The following is a 13,669-nucleotide window of genomic DNA, read 5'->3' as shown; positions in this document are numbered from 1 at the left end:
TATATATATATATATATATATATATATATATATATATATATTCTGTGTATAAGAATCATGACACCTTGTTACATGAAAAAAATAGCGCTTTTTGCTATTCTTATTTTTAAAAATATTTTCCAAGTATGAAAAATTCACTAATATTGTAATTTTTCATATCACTTAACAGGCATGGTAAGTAAATAATTGCAATAATAGTGACAATTTTAATTTAACATGGAGGGTGTTTCGTATATGATCTTGAGATAATCTATGTCAAAGGAACCATTAATCTTGAAAAGATTAATATAGATGTATATGAGTCGCATATAATATTGCTTCATAAATTAGCAGTGGAAATGGATGATGAAAATGTGGAAACATTTGATGTAGAATCAACATGAATGATGGCTGTTACATGTTAAATATTGATTTGACGTTTTAAAATTTCTTCATAATATTTGAATGATTCAGATTTTGTTGATGTATCAAATTAATTTACCTTTAGTTGTTGAGGAGCTACCGGTATTGCGTAACACTAATGAGGATATATCCTCCCCATAAAAAATGGTGTTGATGTGTCCTCCTCCCACAAATAGATAGAGCTTGTGTGTCTTCATCTCAATCATTTAATGAAAATGAAAATAAGGGCTTAAATGAAAACAGAGTTAAGGACTAGTCTCCTAGAGTAAATGTAGAGTTTCATTTTTATTCTGATCCACTCTATGATGTTGATGAAACATTTATAATTTGAGTGATTTTGATGAATTGCTTCAAGCTAGACAATCTAACATACAAGAACAAGCTAAATAGAAAGGTTATTGCGTAAATCTATACGAGAAACCATCTGGCCATATAGGTATAGATACTGGTATTGAGGACATTTACTAGTGCAAGAGGGAAGATGGAGAGGTTGAGTTTGGAACCCTAGGTTTCTTCCTAGAACTTGAGAGAGATTAATTAATTTAAAAAAGTTTCCTTTTGTGTTCAATTATCTATGTGGAAAAAAAGACAAGGTGTGTGATTTCTTCTCTTCACATGTCTTTAACCTCACTTCTCTCATGTTATTCAGCACGAAAGTGTTGTTGAATACTGTAAATTAACGACGTTTGGTGCAATAACATTTTTCTACTTTAAGACCACAAAATTAAAATATCTTCTTTACTTTTTATAAGCTTGAAACTCTTGCTTTCTTACTAGAACTTGGAACAAGCTCTTGTTATACCTTAAAAATGAAGCCTAGCGAAACAAGAGACAATTGGAGACATTTGACTTATCTTTCTTCCTAAAAGTTGAGAGAGAATTAGAGGGGATGAACTTGGATGTGAATTGGGAATTTTAGAGAATGAGAGAGTTAGGCAGATTTAGGGATTGAGAGGTAGCTATAGGTCTTAGAATCAGGTCAAATGATGTGGCATAGACATTAAATACATAGAAAAAGACCCAAATATACCTTTAAGAATTAACTAGCGGAAGTGGTCTATGATTGGGACCTAAGGTATGTAGACCATTCTATGGCTCGTACTGGTCAACCGTAGAACCAACTTCAGAAATTCATCCACTTCCCACAGAACCATTCTATGATTTATCCAATTTCCTACGCCTCTAAGAACACTTATAGAGCCCAATTTCAAGAACGAAATTTACTAAGCCTAGAATCATCCTATGCACCCCAGATATGACCCATATGACTGACTACATCCCACCCTATCTATTTGTAGGCCCAACATCAGAGTCTCACCATTTCTAAAACTCAACTCAACTACTTTCTTCCTATGACCTGTAGGATTTCTTATAGTTTGTTGCAAAGAGTCACTGTTCCTGAAACAAGGACAAATATCTGAACTCTTCCTTTTCAATCCAACTTATGAAATTCAGAAATGTTACAATAATGAGAATGCTTCATCTCATATCACTAGTTATTCTTCTAATTGTGAATCAGTTTGTTCTTTCTTTGATAAATTGTGAAAATGTTTTGGTTGAAAGTATAAGTAAAATTTTACCATCACCTAATGTTTATTACTCCCAAATAACTAATAAAGAAGCTAGATGTGTAGTTGATTCCTCTTATACTATTGATTATATTTTATTTGATTCTAATCTTTACCACCATATCGTATTTATGATAGTAAAATTTTGTGGCATGCTAAATTAGGACATCTGCCTTTTGTAAAATGAAGAATTTCTCTACCATATCTATGAGCTTTTCTACTTACAACCTTTTGTATCACATATCTTATGGAAAGACATACCTGTATACCTTTCTAGTAAAATACTAATATTACAAACAAAAGTTTTTAACTACTACAAATTGACTTATGGAGATCATACCACAAATCCGCATATGATAATTGCTATTATTTCTTGACGATGGGGGATTACAATAGTATATTGACTTGGACACAGTACATGATATGCCAGAGTAATGCACGAAAAGTTATGGAAGCCTTCATATCTTAAATAGAAAACCAATTTCAAACCCAAGATCATGCCCTTATAAACTTTAACAAAATGCTATGATAGGAAGAAAACACAAATATCTCTTGAAAACAACAAATGCATGTACTTATTTTTCGATCAAGATTGCCTACGAGATATTGGATGCCTTTGTTTTCCTACAATTTGAAGGCCCACAAAGACAAATTTGAATCAAGGGCAACACCACGTATTTTGTTGGATACCCCTTAAATACAAAAGGATACAAGGTACAACATCAAGCTACTAAGAGAGCTCCTATATTTAGGATATGTTCTATTTTCACGAAACTATTTTTCCTTATGATATTTCTCCTGAATGTTCCTGTATCAATTATATCTTGAAATTACTTTTCTATCATTTGGATAAATTGCTTTATATGTGCGATATGACAAGAACTTTTGTTAATGATTAATTGTTGAAAAGAAACACATTTTATGAAGTTACTACTAACCAAGTAACCAATAATATGATGTGCATACATTGGATTTAAATGCATATCCACAATCATCTAACCATGTACCATCCCTGCGTAGTCCTAGCACATATGGTTCTTGTGACGCCCCACCGTCACCTGCACCTCTAAGGACAACTAAGACAATTCATACCACCAACTATTTGAAAGAATACAACTACACTTTACTAACTTGCTTTCCCCTACACCTACATCTAACAGCCCCGGTCCACAACGTTCATTCACTTCATTCATATTCAATCATCACCATGTGTCACGCCCGGGAGCACCCCACAGACGTAACTGGTGTCTTGGTCCTCAGAGAAGCCTTACACTATCCCTTAGCATACATCATGACATATCATTAGTAGAAAAAATGCGTAAATTAAAACTTTTTCATAGTGAAGTGTACTTAGACTTCTCACATATCATATATGGACTTTTCATAGACTCCTCCCTTATGAAGTTTATATAGATCTATCATTTAGCATGGTCAATTCATTTAAGTAATTTAATACTTTGTCTCACATATATCCATTTAAACGAGAGTTACAAAGGTTTGGGCATAGCCCTTACAAGTAAAGTATGTCACATATACACTTAAAACAATAGTCTCAAGAATAAGGAAAGAATAAGTGTCTTTAGACATAAGCAATACTACTAGGATAGAACAATTGGCACCATCCTCGAACTTTGAGGACTCACCAACAACTTGGGGAAAAGTTCAAGTCTTCTAACAAATGTCCCCGAAACACCTTAACAGCCTAAAACCTACATATTTGTAGAAACATAAGGAATATGGGTTAGTACAACCACTTGTACTAAGTATCGAAATATATGCACATAAAACCTTTGAAGAAGTGCATAAAAGGGACCATTTGTTTGGAAATATGTTAAGTCATTTGGAAAGCCTTTGCGTAGACATATATGAGAGCATATACAAGCAAATGATCAAAACCAAATAAGACATACTCATATTCAAACATAGTAACAACACCAACATAAAGTCATATTAGCATATAATGTTCAAGAGTTCATATCAACAAAGCATATAAAACTCTTACCAACAATCCCATCCCAGACATACAAAATACTCATGGGAAGCCCTATAACCCTACATAATCAAGTAAACTAGAAAAGAGATCATAAGTAATGTCTTACCTGATATGACATAACATCATGAGTAGTCACCAACATACATATCAACTTAGACCATTATCAAGTTCATCAAATGAAACCAACATCATATAAGAGCAACATCATATAGGATCAACATGATACATTTCATTATAACACAAGTGCATAAGAACAACCTCCTATGACTCCCCTTAAGGTCAACTTGTGTAACACATAGGTAAAAGTCTGATACCCTTACCCATACTTAGTAGTACCCCTTAAGTCACCCTAGTTAAGTCCATATTTATTACTTCCATTCATTCATTTTACATTCGGGAACAATCGCATTAACTGACAGTAGACTATGTGAGCTAAACATGGAATCCGGTTTCATGAAACCCTAAACCGAAAGAAGGTGATCTACTTCCCAAGGTAGAACCAAAATTTGAATATAACATTCTAGGTGGATCCATTAGTTTGCATTCCTACGGGGAGAAACATAGTTAAGGAACTAGGAGATATAGTGGAAACTCATATACGGACATTACATGGCAGTATCCATCTCATGAGAACATCAGTGAACCTACATTACCTCTTTGAAAAGGACATCTCTCATATATAGTTCGCTTTGTGCTAAACTATATTTCCTTTGAAATGCCGTTAGGTCATTCTTAATCATCAAATATTATATAGGCCATAGGAGACTAACCCCTTGTATAATCATTTCATTAGATCATTAGGTATAGGATGAGAACTTCCTTTCATCACAATCCATCATTAGTGAGAACAACACATCACAGTCATATCATATAAGGCACACAAGAGAATTACCTTCAACTATGTATCATCATACCCTTACCATGATCTCACAATTCAACATATTCATAACATGCCATCATAATCGTCATATAATCATCTTCTTAATCTATGCACATCATCATACTTCAATTAAATATCATCATCAAGAATAAACCAACATTATTGAAGTAGGGAACACATAATCATAATGGTCTTACCAAATAGCTTCCAAAACATTCTTCAACATCTTACCGTCAATTCATCAAAAACTTTCAATGTATACACTCATCATCATCATCATCATTATAGTGAATTAAACTATAACATGATCAATTCCAACAACTCTGATAATATACAACTTCAATTCATGGCTAGGGTGAGGAAAAAGGGTTCAATAATGAATCTTTTATAAAAACTAGGTAAAAGACTAAGAACTATAAAAACTTCACCATTAATTAACCATAGATTATCAATATAAACCAACACAATAAAACATCAAATCAATTTGAAAAGGAATTCAAAAAATTGAATGAAAACCCATTTTTTGTCAAGGAAATAGTAAGGAACATATCTAATCAAGGAAATGGCAAGGAACATATCACCATCAAAAACTTTTAAGTGTCTTTGTAATTTCAGAACAACAAGGACACATGTCTGGTGCGATCCATTCTTTTGAGGAGTTTCTAAGCCAATGGAGCTAGCGACAATATGTGTTGCAAATTCATTGTTAAATATTAATTGCCTAAATAAAAAATGAAGAAGCTTTCATAACAAGTCAATTACATAAATTATTGAGAAATTTTACGATAAATACGAGTTAAATCCATAACAGATACCGAACATTTGGTAAGATAAAAAAAATGGAGGATATGGAAATACACAAATATTTTACAAAGAAAATGGAAAGAGTAAATATGACAAAGTGAAATAAAAGGTGAAAAATTACTAACTCTTCATCCGCCAAGTTCATTAATTGCAACAAATCATGTATGCAACTCATTACTCTAACGTATCAGAAATGGTTGGTCTGGCAAAGTTGATGCAACAACATTAAGTTGTTGGTAACTTTTTGTCTGAGTTGATAAATCACAAGATGAAAATTTAAAATACAAGGATCATATCATTTTATATCATTATCATTAAACACTGATTGAATTGACATTCTTGGCAACATAGGATGCAGACGGGGAAACATTGTCGCAAAAATAGAGGAAAGAAAATTAAGAAAGTAAATAATACCATACACACTCTAAATATGGGGTACATTTGAGTAACCCTTGACCTGTGTTTATGGGTAAATTTCCACTAATGATGGAGCTTTCTTTAATGGAAATTCACCTATAAAAATAGGTCAAGAATTTTCTCCAAACTACCACATATTCATAAAGTGTAGAGTACTCTTTACATTCTTAATTGATCTCTTTCGTCTAGCTCTTTGAAAATGTTTCTCCGTCCCATTTCCTTGGTGTCATGTATGACAATTCTCGATTGTAGTTTGATCATAACGATTTTGAGTGTTATATTTATAATATTTTTAATTTAAATCTAATGACTCATCAACTCAGACTAACGTTGTTTCGTCGATTTTACAAATCAAACCATCTGATATACATTGGACTAATGAGTTTCATGCAAGATCTGTTGCTATTGTTGATGAATTTGGTCGGTCTAGGGGTTAGTAATGTTTTACCCTTTTTCATATCATTTTTCTAGATGTGTTTCTTTTTTCGTTTTTTACTTTTCTTTGTAAAATATGTGTGTGTGTATGTGTATGCCTTTTTTATTTGTCTTATCGAATGTTCGATATCTGTTTTAGATTTAACACATATTTATACATATCTATCATGCAATTTCTCAATGTTTTATGTAATTAACATGTTATAAAAGTTAATTTACATTAAGTTTTAGGTGATTAATATCGCTTAATATGACTTGTTCGTTATTGTAGTTTTTTCTAATATTTATTTTGATATGCTTCACTTTGGTCTATCTAAAACAATCTCTCAACCTCACCTCCACAGGGTAGAAGTAGGGTTTCATGCACATCCAATTTAATACAAGTGAAAATGAAAATAATATGAGATTTAATTAATGTCTTATCTCTCTAGTGTTTTAAACATATACTTCCAATCATTTAGCATCTTTCCATAACATGGAAAGAGAACCAATATCCGCTAAAGTTGAATGAAACGTTGTTTGAAGTATTCATTTAGTTTCCTTGTAAGAGAAATTAATGAATTTATGTAAGTACTATTAATTGCAAAAACATCCTTCCAGACAATAATGATAGACAACATGTACTTGCATATATTGATAACGTAAGTAATTTTTCTATATATATTATGTAAGTTATCTGTTGTTTATTTGTCTATATATGTTCTAACCCAATTTAGAACTATTGAAGTTTCATTACGAATTAACTGAAGATGCAACCAAATAGAGAGGTGGTTGAAATCAAGAAAGGATTCACTTTCTTATTTAATTGAAGTTAGGTTTATATATCTCCTTTTATTAAATCCCAGTAGCATATTCTTGCAAAAACACTCATTCAAATTTAGAAACAAAATCTAAGAGTCCCTTTAACTTAAAGTTAAATCACATTAGCACAATCTTTGTAGTTTCAAAAGAACCTAAAAGCCCCAAATTCAGATAATATATCATGTCTGGAAAAAAAAAAGTGAAGCTCAAATAGCAATCAATAGCAAATAGCCAAAAAGAAGACATAAAAATTAAGCAAAAAACACAATTTGAGATAAATTCATCACATCCAATAAAAAATGGAGAAGATACATACATGGAAGAAACCAAAAGAGATGATAAGAGAAGTGGTGAAATCGGTAAATAGAGTTCCTTACCAGAATAACAGCCAGCTGCAACTATAACAAAAATACTCCTGCCTGAAGCAGCCATGTCCACCATCACCTATGACAGATATTGTAGTGTTGCTGGTTATTTAGGGTTTAAACATAAAGGTAAAATGGTTTGATACAGCCTTATATTTAGAAAGGTGTCAAAAAGGGCCGGCCTAGAACCATCCGGCCCAAGCTCACGGGCCAAGGAATTTAAAGGGCTAGGGTGGACCAACTCGTCATTTTGAAGGGCCTGAAAATGCTCAACTCAACCCAGTTGTAGGAAAGCTGAGGGCTAGGATGATCTAGCCCTTTTTATCTCCTTTTTTTCTTTTCAAGTTTATAATTTTATACCATCAAGAAAATGAGAAGATTTTAAAATAAAAAATGGCAAACAATCGTGTTATTTCAACAACACTAGCAAAAAAATATAGTATAATTAGCACGTCTCTTGCACACCGGATATGCGAGCGAGATAAAAAGTGACAAGCAAAATGAGAGGGAAGCAAGGTCGCGAGATTTATCTATGTATCCTAGATACATGTGGATTTACTTCGACAGAGTGTATTTAGAATAATGTGCTTGTATTGTGAGCCCTTCTATTTACCAAATATAGCCTTATACTTGTAGAATTTTTATTGTGAACCCTTACATTTTCTCTTTTGTTATCTGAACTCATCTCAGTATTTCATCTATAATTTTATAACTTGATATTGTGTGTGTTGCACAAACACTCATACGTTTTCTAAACAAACAAATCTTTTGATTCATCTAGGAATATTTCAATCACGTATGATTAGCATGAACAAAGAAAACTCATTTTTAATACTTCATCTAGATATTTCTGCTTTGTTTGCAAAAGGCGTATTATTTTCCATTCTCTCAGGAGCTCATTTCCTCCCCGATTTTCCCCTTCTTCGACGAGCTCAATTCAAGGGCATTTTATCTTTGATATGCATTATAAGTTTCTTAGTTTTTCAAGTTATGTTAGGTCGTATTTCTTTATCTCTTTGTCTTTTTCTATTTATTTGATTTTAGGGTCGAGTCTCATTGATTTTTCTAAATTTTTTTGGAGATTTTATTTTGATTTGTGCCTGATGTTAGTGTAATATGCTTTTGTAGTGGGTGTTATGACTTCAAATGATTTCAATAGAATATTACATAAGTTTGAGCAGATTCTACGATTTATTCGTAAAATATCAATTTCACCTAAACTTCTAAACTTAATATATCAATTGTGTATAAGAATATTGACACCTTGTTACCTCAAACAAGATAGGGCTTTTTGATATTCTTAGTTTATAATTAAAATATTTTCCAAGTGCGAACAAATTCACTAATAATGTTATTTTTGTTATCACTTAACACACATATTAATTAAATGATTGAAATAACTGTGACACTTCAAACTCATTAATTTGTATTTGATCTGAGCTAAAGTATTCAACGAAACCATTAATCTTGAAAATATTATAGATGTATATGAGTTGCGTATCATGATTCTTCATAAATTAGCATAGTAATTGGATGCTAAAAATGTGGAAACATTTGGATGTAGAATCAACATGAATGGTGGCTACTACATATTAAATACTGATTTTGATGTTTGAATATTTCTTGATAATTTAAATGATGCAGATTTTGTTGATGATCAAATTAATTTACCTTTAGTTGTTGAGGATCTAACTGTATTGCGTAACACTAATGAAGATGTGTCCTCCCCCATAAATATATAGTATTGATGTGTCCTCCTCACCACAAAAAGAAACAGTTGGTGTGTCTTCATCTCAACCATTTAATAAAATGAAAATAAAGGTTTAAATGAGAGAGTTGGTAGCTTTAGGGGTTGAAAGGTAGTTATAGGTCTTAGAATTAGGTCAAAAAACATAGCATAGACATTAAATACATAGAAAAAGATCCAAATACCTTTAAGAATTAACTGGCGGATGTGTTCTATTATTGGGACCTAAGGTATGTAGACCTTTCTATGGCTCGTACTGGTCAACCATAGAACCAACTTCAGAAATACAAAAATTATCCACTTCATACGGAACCATTCTACAATTTTTCCAATTTCCTACTCCTCGTAGAGCCATCTAATAGAACTCAATTTTAATCACGAAATTTACTAAGCCCAAAACCCTCTATGGAACCCATATATGACACATATGACTGACTACATCCCGTCCTATCCATTTGTAGCTCAATAATCAGAGTCTCAACATTTCTAAAACTCAACTTAAATATTTCCTTCCTATGACACGTAGGACTTCTTATAGTCTGTAGCTAAGACTCACAATTTCTGCAACAAGGGAAAACATCTAAACTCTTCCTTTTCAATCTAACTTATCAATTTCTGAAATGTAACACTAATAATAATGCTTCATCTCATATCACTAGTTATTCTTCTAATTGTCCATCAGTTCGTCCCTATTTTTATTAATTGTCAAAAGGTCTTTGTTGAAAGTGAGAGTCAAGTCTCACCATCACCTAGGGTAAAATACTCATAAATAACTAATAAAGAAGCTAGTTGTGTTGCTAATTCCTCTTCTTCTACTATTGATTTATATAATTTGTGCTAATCTTTACCATCATCTCACACTTATGGTACTAAAATTTTGTGACATGTGAAATTAGGACATCTGCCTTTTGTAAAATGAAGAGTATATCTACCATATATATCTATAAATTTTTTTACTAGACAACCTTTCACTTGTATCATATGTCTTATGGAAAGACAGACCAGTATACCTTTATATGGAAGTACTAATATTACCAACAAACTTTTGAACTACTACAAATTGACCCCATACCACATACCCACATATGATGATTACAATTATTTCTTGGGAGGGAGGTGAGGTCACAAAATTTATCTATGTAACCTAAATATATGTGAATCCACTTCGATAGAGTGTATCTAGAACAATATACGTGTATTGTGAGCCTATTTACGTGATATAGTCTTATACTTGTATGAACTTTTATTGTGAACCATTCTATTTATTCTTTTGTTATCTGACACATCGAACCTCAGTATTTCAATATAATCTTTAACTTGATATTGTGCGTGTTGCACAAACACTTATACGTTGACTAAGCAAACAAATCTTCTGATTCATAAAATAATATTTCAATCGCGTAGAAAATGACTAGCATGAGACAAAGAAATCTCATTTTTCATAGTTCATCTAGATATGTCTACTTTTGTTTGCAAAGGGCGTAACTTTTTCCATTCTCTCATGAGCTTAGTTCCTCCATGAAATCGACCCCTTCTCCCACAGGCTCAGTTCAAGGGCATTACGAATTCATTGAAGATGCAAACCAAATAGAGAGGTGGAAAGTTGAAACCAAGAAAGGATTCACTTTCATATATAATTGGAGTTAAAATCTGTGGCTCCTCGCCCTTTATTGTCCACACATTCCTTGCAGGCCAATAAAACTAAAAAATTTGAACTAACTCAGAAAAAGAAACGGGTCATCACTTGGAAAATGGATCTTAACATTAGCGAAGTGTAACATTCGAAGTGAGGATTAATCAATACTACATAACAAGACATAATTACAATTCTTCAATTAATGTGAAACTCTAACAACCCCGCGCGTAGGACTGAACATCTAAAGCATGGAACGTAGCTTATGAAGTAAGGATTTAACCAAGACTACATAATGAGATAAATTTTCATTTCATCAACCAAACGCAAAACTCTTAATGCACCACACACCTCGAATTAAGCATCCAGAACTGGGGGGAGTCCTAGCATATGAAGTGAGAATAACAAGGCGTTTAGTCAAACACAACTCCAATTTTATTAAATCTCAATAGCATATTCTTGCAAACACTCATTAAAATTTACAAACAAAATCTAAGAGTCCCTTTACATAAAAGTTAAATCTCATCATAGCAATCTTTGTAGCTGCGAAAGAACCTAAACCCCCCAAATTCGAAAAATATATCATGTCTGGAAAAAAAGCGAAGCTCAAATAGCAATCAATAATAAACAGCAAAAAAAAAAGACATAAAAGTTAAGCAAAGAAACATAATTTGAGATTTGAGATAAATTCATCACACCCAAAAAAATGGAGCAGATACATACATGGAAGAAACCAAAAAAGATGATCAAAGAAGCCGTGTAATCTGTCAATGGAGTTCCTACACCAGAATAACAGCCACCTGCAACTACTATAAAAATACTCTTGCCTAAAGCAGGCATGTCCACTATCACCTACGACAGAGATTATAGTGTTACGGGTTATTTAGGGTTTAAGCATAAAGGTCAAATGGTTTGTTATAGCTTTATATAGAAAGAGGTGTTAAAAAGGGAAGACCCAGCCTTATGCTTGTATGAATTTTTATTGTGAACCCTTCTATTTAATCTTTTCTTATCTGAATTCATCGAACCACAGTGTTTCAATATAATTTATAACTTGATATTGTGCGTGTTGCACAAACACTTATACGTTGGCTAAACAAACAAATCATTTGATTCACGTAGGAATATTTCAATCACGTATAAAATGAATAGCATGACACAAAGAAAACTCATTTTTCATAGTTCATGTAGATATGTCTACTTTTGTTTGCAAAGAGAGTAATTTTTTCCATTCTCTCATGAGGTCAGTTCCTCTGTGATTTCCCCCTTCTCCCACGAGCTCAGTTCAAGGGCATTTTCAAGTTATGTTACTTCGTATGTCTTTTTCTTTGTCTTTTTGTATTTTTTTTTACTTTAGGGTCGAGTATCATTGAATTTTCTAAATATTTTGGAAATTTATTTTGATTTGTGCCTAATGTTAGTATAATATGCTTGTGTAGTGAGTACTATGACTTCAATAGAATATTCCGTAAATTCGAGTATATTCTAGGATTTATTCATAACGTCTCAATACAAACATAAATTAATATTACTTTTCACCAATTGTCTTTGGTATTGACTTAGTGGTCCATTGTATTATTTATTTAGCGAAGATTTTAATAATATGGTTTGCACAAAATAATATTACAGATTCTTTTGTGTATGTTCAATGTGGATCATAGTATATATCTCTTATTCACGCGAACATATGAAGATGGTCAATGAAACTTTTTAATGGTTAAATGAATATATTAATTTCAATTTACTAAGGTTCAATCATGTAATTCGCGGTATCTCAATAATATTACCATATAGACGATATGTTGTATATTTTTCTTGTCATCTATCCAAATGTGTTTGCACATGTAATTTACGTTATAATGTTCAGTAGTCATATGAACATGTGAAAAGAATAACTACATTTTATTTTTTAGAACTACTTTTATTTGTATATTGTTGGGAAAATGCATGATTACTCCCTTAACTTATGCCTGAAATCTCAGAGAAACACTTATTTTATACTAATGTCCTATTACCCCCTGAACTTATTTTATAAATAGTTTTTTTACCCCTTTTCGGCCTACGTGACACTAGCTTGAATAAAATGTCAACACACGCTGGACTCACAAGATAGTGCCACGTAGTTGTGTTTGCAATAATTAGTAATAAGTATGAAAATATATAATGTTATAACTAAAGAATTAATGTGTAATAGTTGTATTTCAAATAAATTTTATCAATAGTCGTAAGATTTTTATTTAGTATAGAAAAAAATGAAAATTTTTATTCAGTAATATTGAAAATAAGATGTATTTGGTAAAAGATGATTTTTAAACTATTCATATATATTTTCACATATTTTTCATATTTGTTGCGAAAGAACTCGTAATAATTTAAAATAATATATTCTGAATTTAAAATATCTTGTTAACTTGATAATACATTTGTAACATATATATATGCATGTATGAAATATTCTTCCTCTAAAAATTTTCATTATTAGATCACCGGAGAAATAAAATGTATCCTCACTTAATTCTTCTATTGTTGGCAGAACATTGAAGCATATCATCAAAGGGGAGTTATCACCACAACCATGCACTTAACAAGTTACAAAGGAACCACTATTAGCAACTGATTTAACT

At 31.8% G+C, this 13,669-nt stretch overlaps 1 long non-coding RNA gene across 1 annotated transcript; it reads right to left on the bottom strand.

Moving 5' to 3' along the window:
* Nucleotides 1-3,386: 3,386 nt before the first annotated feature.
* On the bottom strand, nucleotides 3,387-5,287 carry LOC114074665. The gene is made up of 2 exons (XR_003574995.1): nucleotides 5,041-5,287; nucleotides 3,387-3,679 (listed from the first exon to the last, which is right to left on the bottom strand). It is a non-coding gene; the product is annotated as an uncharacterized LOC114074665 (long non-coding RNA).
* Between the last annotated feature and the right edge of the window lie 8,382 nt (nucleotides 5,288-13,669).

The sequence above is a fragment of the Solanum pennellii genome, chromosome 11, assembly GCF_001406875.1.
Source record: "Solanum pennellii chromosome 11, SPENNV200".
NCBI classification, from domain to species: Eukaryota; Viridiplantae; Streptophyta; class Magnoliopsida; order Solanales; family Solanaceae; genus Solanum; species Solanum pennellii.
Note: the sequence above shows the minus strand (reverse complement) of the source record. Positions and strands in the feature narration are given on the sequence as shown.